We start from the raw sequence: 12,649 nt of genomic DNA, 5'->3' as shown, positions 1-12,649 counted from the left end.
GACAGCACACTTGCCTCTGGGGTGCTGGATGTACTGCCACTATGAAAGCGTGATTAAACATGGCCATGTGGACTCTTAGCAGATGTAGTTGCTGTCCTACGTCCATGAGTCCTACATTCAACTCCAACCAGATGTTCCATCACAGACAATGACCATTCCAAGACAGATGTTTTGCAATCTCTCTCAGACCATTGTCTTTCCACTGCCTCAGTCAACTGATCCAGGGTATCAACAATGCAGTGGAGGTAGTCATGGATATCAGACTGCATGGCAGTCATAACCCTGAGTATTCATCGGGATTTCCTTTTGGAATGTGCCTATCCCTCCATGATGGCCCTAAACATACGCTGAGTAACATGTGATGAGATGCAACAGGTGGTGAAAGGACAGCAGGCCTTCTACAAGCACCCCTATCAATATGCCTGTATGGAACCTCACCAACTGTTTGGTTATGGCCAGTGCTGACACTCAATGCAGCCACAGTAGCCAGAATTTCCTGTTCAATGTCCCCTCCTTCTTACTGTCCAATATCTATGGCCACAGGGGACTGGGTATGCATAGGCATACTGACTGTGTATGGTGATAATGAGGGTGGATGAGGAATGTCAACCTCTGTGACAGATTCAGCCCCTGCAACCCCCCAGCTGTGCCTCACTTTGGCCACCATCATCATCAGAGTTTGAAGGGACACTGACATCAGATTGTGAAAGGGACAGAGACCAACCTTCCCGGTCTCCTCTGATAAAAAGGGAAAAGTGGTACATTAATACATGCACTACTATGCTCTGCAGTACTAAATCACAATATATGTTAATCTGTATACACTGCTGTATGTATTGCAGACTTGTTTAACCCCAAATCTCATACACCAGGACCTGAGGACATTATTTTCTAAGAAACTTCTGTAGTTACTTGTAAAGGATAAGCTCCTTAATCAAGAATCTCATGAGAAACAATGATGTAAACTGCTGACATTTGTCAAAACTCTGCACAGTTGACACATATGGCAATCTGTAATGCCCTGCAAATACTGAAAATATATCAGTGTGGTCACACCTACAAGGCATAGGTATGACTCTAAACAGTAAAATCAGTGAGGTTGGCAATCATGCAGACAGTATATCAATCCAGCTGGCAGCCCTAGGATGACACTTTAATGAATACAATGCACTAAATCTACATCTGTAACAGAACAGTGTTATGCTTACCAGGAGCAGGAGAACAGCTGTGTCTAATTCCTGATGGTCCTGTGAAAATTTGAGGGAGAGGTAATATAAACAGCAACCCATGTTGCACTATAACAGGCTAATACAGCCAAATAGCTCACATTTACAGTACATACTATGTTAATTGGTATGTTGGTCACAATCTTACTATAAGATTCAAAGTACAACTAACCTCCTTCCCCCCATAAAAATATGACACCCACATAAAACTATATACACCCTGACACACTGAATGCTACAATATCACAATGCTGATCCAACTAAGTATACTTGGATGCTCCTCTTACATAGAAATGGTGGCACCCACATCCATGACACACCATGTGATGGATGCCTGGGAGCTGTCCTGTGTTCCTAGGTTCAACAGAAACTTCTCAGTGGCTGCCAGTGGTCATTCTGCTGTAGGTTCTCCACTGGTAACACCACAATCCTTGGCCACATCTTCTGTTCTTCTGCATGTGGTATTGATCATATCAGTGGCACAGTGTTGTACCTGCTCATATGTCCTGCTCTGGTGACTAATAACACTGACATTGTGAACCAGGTCTGCCCACAATGCTGCCTGCTCTTCCCTGTTTGTCCACCCCCTGGAAAGCAGGAGTTGGTGTTGTTGACACAAGACATCCAGGAGAGTGTCGTTCTCTGCCTCTGTAAAAGGGCCCCAGCATTGGGGATACATATTTCTGGAAAGACAACAAAATGGGAACAAATGTCAGGATCTCATATGTGGGTGGATAGTATGTAGAGCTACAGCAATAAAAGATGGCTACCAGTAGTCACTCCTTTGTTACACCTCTCATATTCAACACCATGCAAACATATTAAGGGTGTGAATGTGATTAGGATAGTAGCGGTAGGTATCTCTTCCTGGTTGTGCCATGACAGATACTGTTGTGTAATCACTCAACCAACACAGCAGTCCATTAAGTTGTGGCCTGTAGGTGTAAAACACCCTTATAATATTTAAAACCAGCAGTGCCACAAAAATAGCAGTGTAGTATTACCACCAATGTCAACAGGAAATTTCCAGGCGAGTGGTACCTAATTAACAAATAGCATTCTACCCATGTTGTATTCTAGTTCCTCTGTAGGTGTAACACATGTGCAGATCAATGACATGTCATCAGTACAGTTCCAAGAAAGGCTTACTACTGTAATCCTCATTCCCCCTAAGTATATTGAAACACATGCATTATATTGGGAACACAATGTTTACATACCAGATGGAGTACAATACTCCTCTTTTGAACGGTACACATATATAAATGTTGTGCCAACGAGTTCACTCTGCAAAGTAACTCTGATATACAATGTTTCCCCTAGCTAGCTGTTTGCCTTTTTAACATGGTTCTCTATTAGCAAGTGATTGCCTCTGAACCAGTCTCTCCTTCTGAAATGCTAATTGCAGTCAACACAGCTGATTTGCAGTATAACCAGTGAATCCCATGCAATCAGTGAATCCCATGCAACCACTGAGCAAGATATAAGGCCTCAATATAGATTACAACCCCTTTCTCATATGTTGTGTTGGAAAATAATGGGGGACAGATACTACATAATGTCTGTAGCAGCTACTATTTACACACAAATGTGTGTGCTACAGGCTGAAGGTGATGCCGCAGGCCATAGGCATAGGCAGAAAGAGTGAACATTTTGCAGGACAACAAGCTTGGGACCTGTGGCAGGCTTCTTGTATAGGCAGAGCCAGATTAAGAGTACCCACCCCACTGGGAAATAAGGTATGTGTGTCAGGTAAGTCTGTCTGCTAATGGTATCAGTAACACAATGTAAGACAAAATGCTTGGTGTGTCCTAGAAAAAAAGGTAGTTATACATCAACCCAGTTCGGGTTTGTGAAAGGCAGATCATGGCTCCTGAACCTGATCGGCTTCTTTGAGGCAGTCACCAAAGCCGTGGATGAGGGTAAGGTGGTTCACACAGCCTATCTTGAACTTGCCAAGGCTTTTGACACCATCCCCCATTCTGGAATAATAGCTAAATCACTAAACTAGGTATAAATCCCTATGTCACAAGATGGGTTGCCAACTGGCTCACTGACAGAACCCACACTGTAAAAGTTGCAGACTCCAAATCTGACCTCAAAGCAGTGACAAGTGGAGTACCACAGGGTTCCGTCCTGGGACCTCTCCTGTTTGGTATCTACTTCTCTGAAGTACAGGCTAACACAAAAGGCCTCTGGCTAATGAAGTTCGCAGATGACTGTAAAATAGGAACCATAGTCAAGTCCCCAAATGATGTGGACATCCTACAGAAGGGCCTCGCTGAGACAGATGCCTGGTGTCAGAGCCATGGCCTCAAGCTCAGTGCCAAAAAGTGCAGTGCCATTCCCTTTGGTAAAAACTCTGTACCCATGAACTACCACATAGGCAGCAATCTACTTAACTCCAAATGCGTGATAAGAGACCTAGGGACCCAGGTGGACAATAGTCCCTCCTTTGATAGTCACATCACCACAGTAGTCAGGAAGTCGTTCTACGTGGCACACCTCATCATAAAAGGGTTCTCATCCAGGAAAAAAGAGGTCATTGTTTCCCTCCACTCGTCACTCATTAGACCCATTATAGAGAACAATGCCCCTTTTGGAATATACCACACTAGACATCTGCAGCAGCTGGAAAGGCCACAGAAGTACCTCTCAAAGAGGATTACTGGCCTCAAACAAATGCCTTACACTGACCGCCTCAAAAAACTCTAGCTTTACTCCGTAGCTTATTGCCTACTTTGAGGTGATCTCTGCCTAACATACAAAGCTATGTCAAACCTGGAGCTGTTAGACATGCTACACCTAAATAAATCCCAATCCCTCTGAGCTACATGCTCTAGGGACCTAAACCTTATCACCATAATAAACAGAACACACTGGAGGGATAGATTCCTGTCCCAGAGACTTCCTATACTCTGGAACAAGCTACCCATCTATGTCAAGCAAAGTTCTTCATTAGCACTCTTCAAGAAAAATCTTGATGAGTGGATGGGAAATAGAAAATACACCCCGGGGATCACTTCTGTGTCTCTGCTGGACAGTGGCACAGGAAAATAACTTTCTTGGGTGGCGTAAGCTATGGAACCTTGCTGGCTAGGCTTACGTAGGCCCTTGGGCTGATAGCCTCGTGCCTATCTATGAACCTATGAACCATGATGTCATACAGTTGGACAATTGCCAAGTCACGTGTTATGTCATGGTTGTCTCCTACTGAGGCTGCACTGGCAACCCTTGCATCTAGCTCATCCTCCATATATGTATGTTAATTGTGCAGCTGTGGTTGTCTGTGATATCACCAGCAAAACATTGAGGGCTACAGTGTGATATTACTGGGCCACAATTTCAGTACACACTTCAACAGCCTCTGCAAATTCAGGCTACTGCATTAGCTGGCATTCTCTGCACTTTATAGTGTTGTACTAGAAGTAGGTGAGAGTGGTCCTATCTGTAGGCCTTTGCTATCTATTATATAGATGCAGACATTCCAGCTGTACTGCTTTGGGTGGATAAATAGATTATGAGATGGACGTACATATCACATTTTATAATATTGATGGCTACGGACATATATTTTCTTTGGTAGATGCAGCTGTACTTGAACCCAGGACCATGTGTACCAAAAAGTAATGTATTCAATACATTTTACAGACAGAGCTACAGAGTCACTATTACAGTATGTGAATTTTTACATGTTGTAGTTATAATTCCACAGTTATCTGCTGTTAAATATCGCACTTACATCTATTATTATGTGTATGGCTTTAGAGTGCTGTATTTGTATACCAGACACCCAGTTAAAATCCTGTTTTCCATTAATGTTTTACCAACTGTGTTCTTACATGTTGTAGACATAATTTCAGGGTTACCTGCTATCAAATACCTCACTTACATCTAAGCTTATGGGTGTGTCATTATAGTGATGTATTGTGTACTATAGTGCCAGTTCCAGTACTATTTTTCTATTAATCTCTTAGATGATTTGTGTGGTGCAGTGAGATGCACAGCACTGTTTAAACACGCTTAATAAGGGGAACTTCAGCATTAGTATGGTTTGCTTAAAATACCTGTGTTCATTAGCAGCTGTGTGGCTTGGCTGTATGACCCACTATTCTGCAGGTGCAATGGCCATGGGCCTGAAATAGGGTACAGGTGTACTTTTTGAATGTGATTAATATTATTCCAAAAGCGTTATTTAGCATTGGTAAACAATGCAGTGGGCCATGCCACATCATGGAAAAAATATTTAAAGAAAATAAAAATGGAAAGCTAGGACAGTGGTGAAAAGGGGTGCAAGCAGGGGGAGTATAGTGAAGGGCAGGTAGGGATGTGCAGGACAGGTGTAGGAAAGAACCATAGCTATCCATTTCTTCAACAGCAACAACTTTGCACTTTCACAGATAATTTAGCTGAATTTGGACTGTCACCTCCAGAGAGGAGTGATGACAAGATAGCTGCATTGTCAAGCCAAATGGACAAAATTAAGCATGTCCAGTGGATACATGTGTGAAATGGAGAGCTATGTATGAGATATTTTTTTAGGACAGGTGCCCATTTTTGTTTTTTAAAGTGAGAGTGGAATATTGGGGAAGGGACATAGGTACATGTCGGGGAGGTATGTGGGAAGGTGAGGAAGCTTTTGCAGATAGACAAGACAGCAGGCAGGCTTGGTGTGAGATACAAGAGGGGTGTGAACACCTTGGATGGGGAGGGTATTTTGGAATCCCAGTCTCAGGAGCATCCACAAGGAAGCAGTACAACTCAAGTCCTTATCTATGGGACTGTCAGCACTGCTCCTTCACTGCCCCTGTGGTGGCAGTAGGGGAGGCTGGGGTCTGGGGTGAGGCTGCCCATCAGGGTGGGCAGCATGTTCTCCATACAGCATAGGTGTGCACCGACAGTTCAGCGGAGCACACTGCACACCATACCTAGCAGTTCTTGATGGGTGACAAAATCATCCCCCCACCTTCCCTCCCAGAGGGTGCCCCGCCCCAGCCTCCGGGGCAGAACTACCCGATGCTGTAGGTAGTGGAGGGGCAGCATAGGGTGTACCTCCTGACTGTGGCCCAGATGTGCTGGGCCCCGGTGCCACAGCCAGGGGAGGCAAGGTATGTGGATCACCTGGAACTAGCCTCCCTTGTCGCACTGTAGTAAATTAAATATAAACATAAGGTAAGATAAGTAATAACCAAACAAATGTTAGTATTAACATAACAGAAGATAATATTTATTAATCAAAACACATATTAATGTATATTATGAGGAATACAGCAATAACTAACATAACAGTATGTTAACAGCAAACCAGTATGAAATAATTCATAAGGCCAACATAACAGTTAGTTTAAAATAATGTATTGCTATCAACTCATAATAATAAATAATGTTAATAAAGTAAAGAAGATAAGAGGTGGGGAGAGAGAAAAACATATAATTAGTGACCTCACAGGTGATATTACTACACAGACTACTAATGCATACTTCTACAGGTGTGCAGTGTCAGTTGTGAGTACAGTGTCTCAAGTTCTTGTATAGGTGATGCTGCACAACATACCTCTCAACCTGTTAGCATGGGACAGTATAGGCCAAACACTAACAAATGCAGGTACACAGCTACAGGGAACTGTTTCAGATAGTGTTCTCATGCATTACTACCAAGGTGTTCTGTAAACAGATTTGCCAATAAATTGCATTCCAAGTAATGTCATTTATCTGCTAATCAAGGACCAGACATATGGGGCATTTGTTATTACATTCCAAAAAATCATGACATTTGAGACGTATGTTCATGTACATTAAGTAGACTAGACAGCTGGTCATTTCTTAGTTGGCTGCCATGGGATTAGAACCCACAAGCTGTAACTCCAGGGAAAATGTGCACTTAATTTAACAGTTGACTGCTGACAGATTAGAAAAGACAGGCGGTGCATACAGGACTATTTCACACTTATTGGAAATTATTATTTATCAAGGCACGATCCTGCTTTACAGTTTATTGATATTGTTCGTTAAAATCTGGCACTTATACAGATGGATATCAGCCCAGAACGTGAGCTGCCTTACCCATATACATTGTTCCTGGAGTGGGAGGAATATACAGCATTATTGGACTACAATGACCATAACACAGGCTTGATCTTTACTGTGGGTATTGCACTACATTTATCAGGCAATTTTTTCTACAGTCTTTATTCATTTCCTTTTTACATTTGACTGGTGTCAGATTAGAACACACATGCAGTGAATATAGCCATACTGCACAGTTATTTGAACAGATTACTTATCAAAGCATAATTCTGTTTTAAACTTTATTGATAATGTACCTTAAAATCTGGCATTTATTTACATGGATATCTGGCCAGAACATCAGCTACCTTACCCATACAGCTTTTTCTTTGAGTGGGTGGAATGTACAGCATTTGTGACACAAAATGACCAGAACAGAAGCTTGAAGCTTACTGTAGGTATAGCACTACATTCATCAGACAGATTTTTGTTTCTGCAGTCTTTATTTATTTCCTTTGCAGAATTGACTGGCGTTGACTAAAAGAATAGTGAGCACATCTTTGTTTGAAAATAGTACATATTACAACACCAACACCCTTTAGAATCTGTTGATTACTGTTGCTTCAAGTCTGGCATGTAGAGCATGGATAGTTGTGTTAGACTTCTAAGAAGTAACCCATATACCATCATCATTACTTGAGTACAATCAACAGCATATTTCACACAATGAGCACAGCAGAACAGTGACTGTTAATCAGGGAAGACCCCAACATCAACTGATGTTTGCAAGTAATAGTACACAGTAATGCATGTTTACTTAACTTAACTTGATTTACCATTTCAGGTAGGCAATGACACATTACTAAATATATTACATTTCCCAGATATGTCATACCATCTATTATTATGTGTATGGCTTTAGAGTGCTGTATTTGTACACCAGAGTCCCAGATAAAACCCTATTTTCCATTAATGTTTTATCTAGTGTGTTCTTACATGTTGTAGACATAATTGCAGGGTTACCTGCTATCAGATACCTCACTTCCATCTAAGCTTATGTGTGTGCCTTTATAGTGATGTATTGTGTACTAGAGTGCCAATTGCAGTACTTTTTTTCTATTAATCTCTTAGCTGATTTGCATGGTGCGGCATGATGCACAGCGCTGTTTAAACATGCATAATGAGGGTTTCCCTACTTACCGCACTTACTGGCCAAATGCCTTGCATGGAACTAGACATTGTGAGTCTTCTCTTTTGCAGCTGTTGTAAGAGAAGCAAACTATTATGCATACCAACTTTGCACAGATTCAGCTTGAACATCTTTAAAGTGATGCCAAATATATTTACAAATCTGTGGAGTCTACCCAGCCTGAGCTTCTTGGATCTAGGTGTCCAAGGTTCGACTCTTTCTATGCTTCAGGTCATCATAGTGCAGCAGATACCAATAGCACTGATAAGTTCCCTAGCTACCAATCCCAGGCCTTAGACTTACATTTGGAGCCCTGGTAATTGTGCTGTAGCAGCCAGGGTTCATAGTTTTTCACCAGGAGTCCAACAAACACTCTGGACTCCTGAATAGCCCACCTCTGCACCAGAAAGTTCGCTCCCTCTCCAACACCACCAGGCATACTGACAGCCAAGTGAAGACTTCAATGAATAATGTGAAATGTGCACCTATCCATCTTAATATAGGCTGCATCCCCACCCTTACATGTCATACTTTAACTTTCAAAAAAGCACTGTGTTGCTTAACATCATGCAAAACAGTTCAGTGGAGCTGTGCATCCTGCAAACTCACACAATCATGTTTAAGGGGAGCTTAGCAATGCAAAAATATTCCATACCTTTGACCATGTTTAAGCAGTGCTTAGCATCACACAGCTTTTCTAAATGTAACAATCTTTTCTTTTGAATTAACCTGCCATTTCAATCATCTGACACAGTTTCACATCAATAAATGTAAAAGTTATGACTGCTCAGGATTCAAACTCAGGATATACTACACTGTAGTTTATGACTCATCCTATCTAGCCACTTGGACAGTTGAAAAGACTAGTATATATTCACATATAAGACTAAGATAACTGTTAGCTTTACTAAACATGGCACAGCGTTTAGTAAAGCCTGGTGGTGTTGGAGAGGGAGCGCACTTTCTGGTGCAGAGGTGGGCTATGCAGGAGTCCAGAGTATTTGTTGGACTCCTGGTGAAAAACTATGAACCCTGACTGCTGTGGCACAGCTCAAACACACAGAATAAAAAAAAATTCTACAATTGATTACATCCCGTTTCTATCTGTAGATATATGGCAGGTTTCTGCTATTTATGTATAAGCACAGCTCAGCAATGCTAAGCAATGTGCCACTCTGTGCAAATAGGCAGATTAAAAAAAGAAGAAAAAAAATAAACAAACCTTTATACATTAACAGAGTACATTACAGTGATTATTGCCCTGTACTTACCACCTGTACAGGATTTTCTTGGACAGACCACAAGTATGGGACAGCTTCTATACTGCTGCTTGCATAGATTCAATATCCATGTTACTGTGATCTCTTTCAGCAGTGCACCATGATTAATATGCATGGAGAGCTGCTGAGGGGGAACTGTTGCCATGTACATGGGTACATTCCCTGTAGGCTCCATTTAGTTTATTGAATCCTGGGGTGCATCTATACTTTCTCACATTTTCTATTTCCGGTTTTAATTTTAGAAGCCTGGTCACTGGGACACCATTCACTGACTCTGTGGTGGTCCTTTTACCCTCCCCTAAGAATACCATACATAATATCTTCCATATATGCCTCCTCATTCTGTCTTAAAAATCTAACCTAACTGTAATCCATCTGCCTAGAAACCTTTTCCCCCCACCTACTGAGATTGCCAATGCTTACATTCCATATTAATTTCTGTGTGGACAGTTCTTGTGCTATTTATTAGCACGCCTTTCCTTTCTTCTGGCCTTTCCTTTTTCTTTCCCTCACCTCCTTTCCTGTTCGTGATTCATTTAAATCTGCTTAGTACTTCAACTTACCTTCACTGTCAGACTGTTATACTTTAATCACTGGTCTTCAAACTGTTTCACTTCAATTATTTTTCTCTTGCTCTATGTTTCCTTTAGTCTACTGATTAATAATTTTCTTGGTTTGTTTTCTTCAAGACAAAACCAAAGACTGAAAAGGTCACAGAGACAAATGATTCTGTAAAAACTACAAGAAAGGTCCAGCGAAGATAGAGTCTTCAAGGTGTAAACCTTTAAACCTTCTGTAGTGGAGACTCATGGGATAAATGCAGACTACCACTTAAGGACATACCAGTGTTTCAGCCACATGACTATTGAATGCCCATTACTTTTAACTTTTTAAGTCATCAGGAGACCATTCTGGCTAATAAAGCCAAACCCTGCAGATGCAGACATGCATGCTATGGCCATTTTGTTTGACCTCATTAGTACAGCATAAGCAAACTGTGGTCACCTATTGTGTTTCACTGCTGCACCTTTATTACAGTTTCCCTTTCTACACTGCTTTTATTTCATTATTTGTTCATGTGCTTAATTCTCAGGCCCATCTGCTTAGTCTAAATTCCTCTTCTTTATTCCCTGCCTTTGCTTAGCCATGCACCCTTCCAGTTTATTCTTCTCAGTTCTAGCATACTAGTTTTGTATTTCTTTATCTCTTCTCTCTAACTAGTCTTAGTCTACATAACCTGCTTCTCATTAAAAGGTGTTTTGTTAGCCCTGTCCAATTTCTCATCCTCCTTTCCATCTTATTTTTCTATACCAATCTTCAATCTCAGTCTGATTTCCTCACAAATTTGATTTAGTGTACATATAACCCCATTTTCAACATTCAACACCTCCCTCTTTACTTTAAGAAGACACATGTTATCACTTTGCACAGCTATGTCTATTTGGAATGTGTATTTTTTATTAACTTGTTTTGTATTTCTCTACCCATTACATAATTCCTTATTGTGCTTCCAAGTTTACATTTTCTTCAGTTTTTTGTTTGTTATTATTCCTAGTTCAATGGTGGTACACCAAAAGATAAGAAGAAACTTTTTTTTGAAATTGTTAATAATTTAGCATTATGAGAGATACACTACTTTTTTTCTTTCTGTTAAAAAACAAATAACTTAAAATAAAGATTGTTTTTCTCATAATAAATAAAACCTCCTGCTTAAAGGGCAACAGTGAAAAAACAAGGCCTACCACTGCTTGTTCTTGCTCCTCTTCTTCACTGCACTCTCATACACTCGTGTCTTGGATTAACTTCCTTTAGAGTGGAAGACCTGCTGTGCTCTTTGGTGCTGTCCTCTGCAGAGGTTCCACTGCTGGTGCTGGTTCAGACTCCTTGTCTTTCTCTGCTTTCATTCTTTGTTGCTTTCACCTCTCATGTGAAGTACTTCCACTGTTAATTTGTGGTGGCCCTTTTGGGTTCATGAATGGCTGCACCTCTGCCTCCAGAAACAGTGCCACCCATGATGTTATCTTCTGCTCTCATTTCATTTGGAAATCTGGAAGTGTGGTCAACCTGCCATGAAAACAATATTTTTTTTCTTGTGCTCTCTCTCTCTCTCTCTCTCTATATATATATATATATATATATATGTGTGTGTGTGTGTGTGTGTGAGTATTTATGCATATCTATAACCTGTGAATCTGTGATAGAAAGACCATTCAACCACTAAACCTTCCCTTTATTATTTTTGTTTAATAACACCCACGCACTGCCACCGTCTGCCATTTCTCTTTACTGCCATTTGGAGAGCTTTGATGCTGTTATTTATTTTTTTCTTTTGAGGGGTCTCACTGTTTCTTGGCTTGGTCAACCCCCTCACGGATGAAACCTGTCATTCGTCCTTCTCTAACATTAATATCAAGCAGGTGGGGGTTTTGTTTAAATTCTTTAATACAAATAAACACATCAGGATGGATAACAACATCTTAAAGTATGAGCAAACTAGTTAACAGACAGACCTTACATATATACATGCTTACATCTCAAGAGCTAATTACAAAATGTCAGTCAGACTTGCACATGCTCAGTATTTATACACCTGAGAAAGCCCTTGGATAGCTTCTTAAAGGTATATGCACATATTGATCTACAGCCTCCCTCTTAAAAAAGATTGCCCTATATACAAAATAACATCAGAGTTAGACATGCATTGCTATATACATTAGAAACAAAACACAATGTACATATTCAGGTTGCTTCGTATCTGTTACAGGGTTTAGAGATGAGACCATATCTCGTAACATAACAGTTGAGTCCAAATTTAGCAACAGGGACAGTTTTTGGTGCACAGCTCATATCAGGCACTTCTGGATTCATCACAGGAAAATGAATTTCCCTGGAGCTTCCTCTGGAGGTAGAGCATCGTAAACTCACTCTGAGATAAACAGTTTTTCTCA

The sequence above is a fragment of the Protopterus annectens genome, chromosome 4.part1 (assembly GCF_019279795.1).
Source record: "Protopterus annectens isolate FY-2018-M chromosome 4.part1, PAN1.0, whole genome shotgun sequence".
Classification (NCBI taxonomy): domain Eukaryota; kingdom Metazoa; phylum Chordata; order Ceratodontiformes; family Protopteridae; genus Protopterus; species Protopterus annectens.
This window is presented reverse-complemented; position numbering follows the sequence as displayed.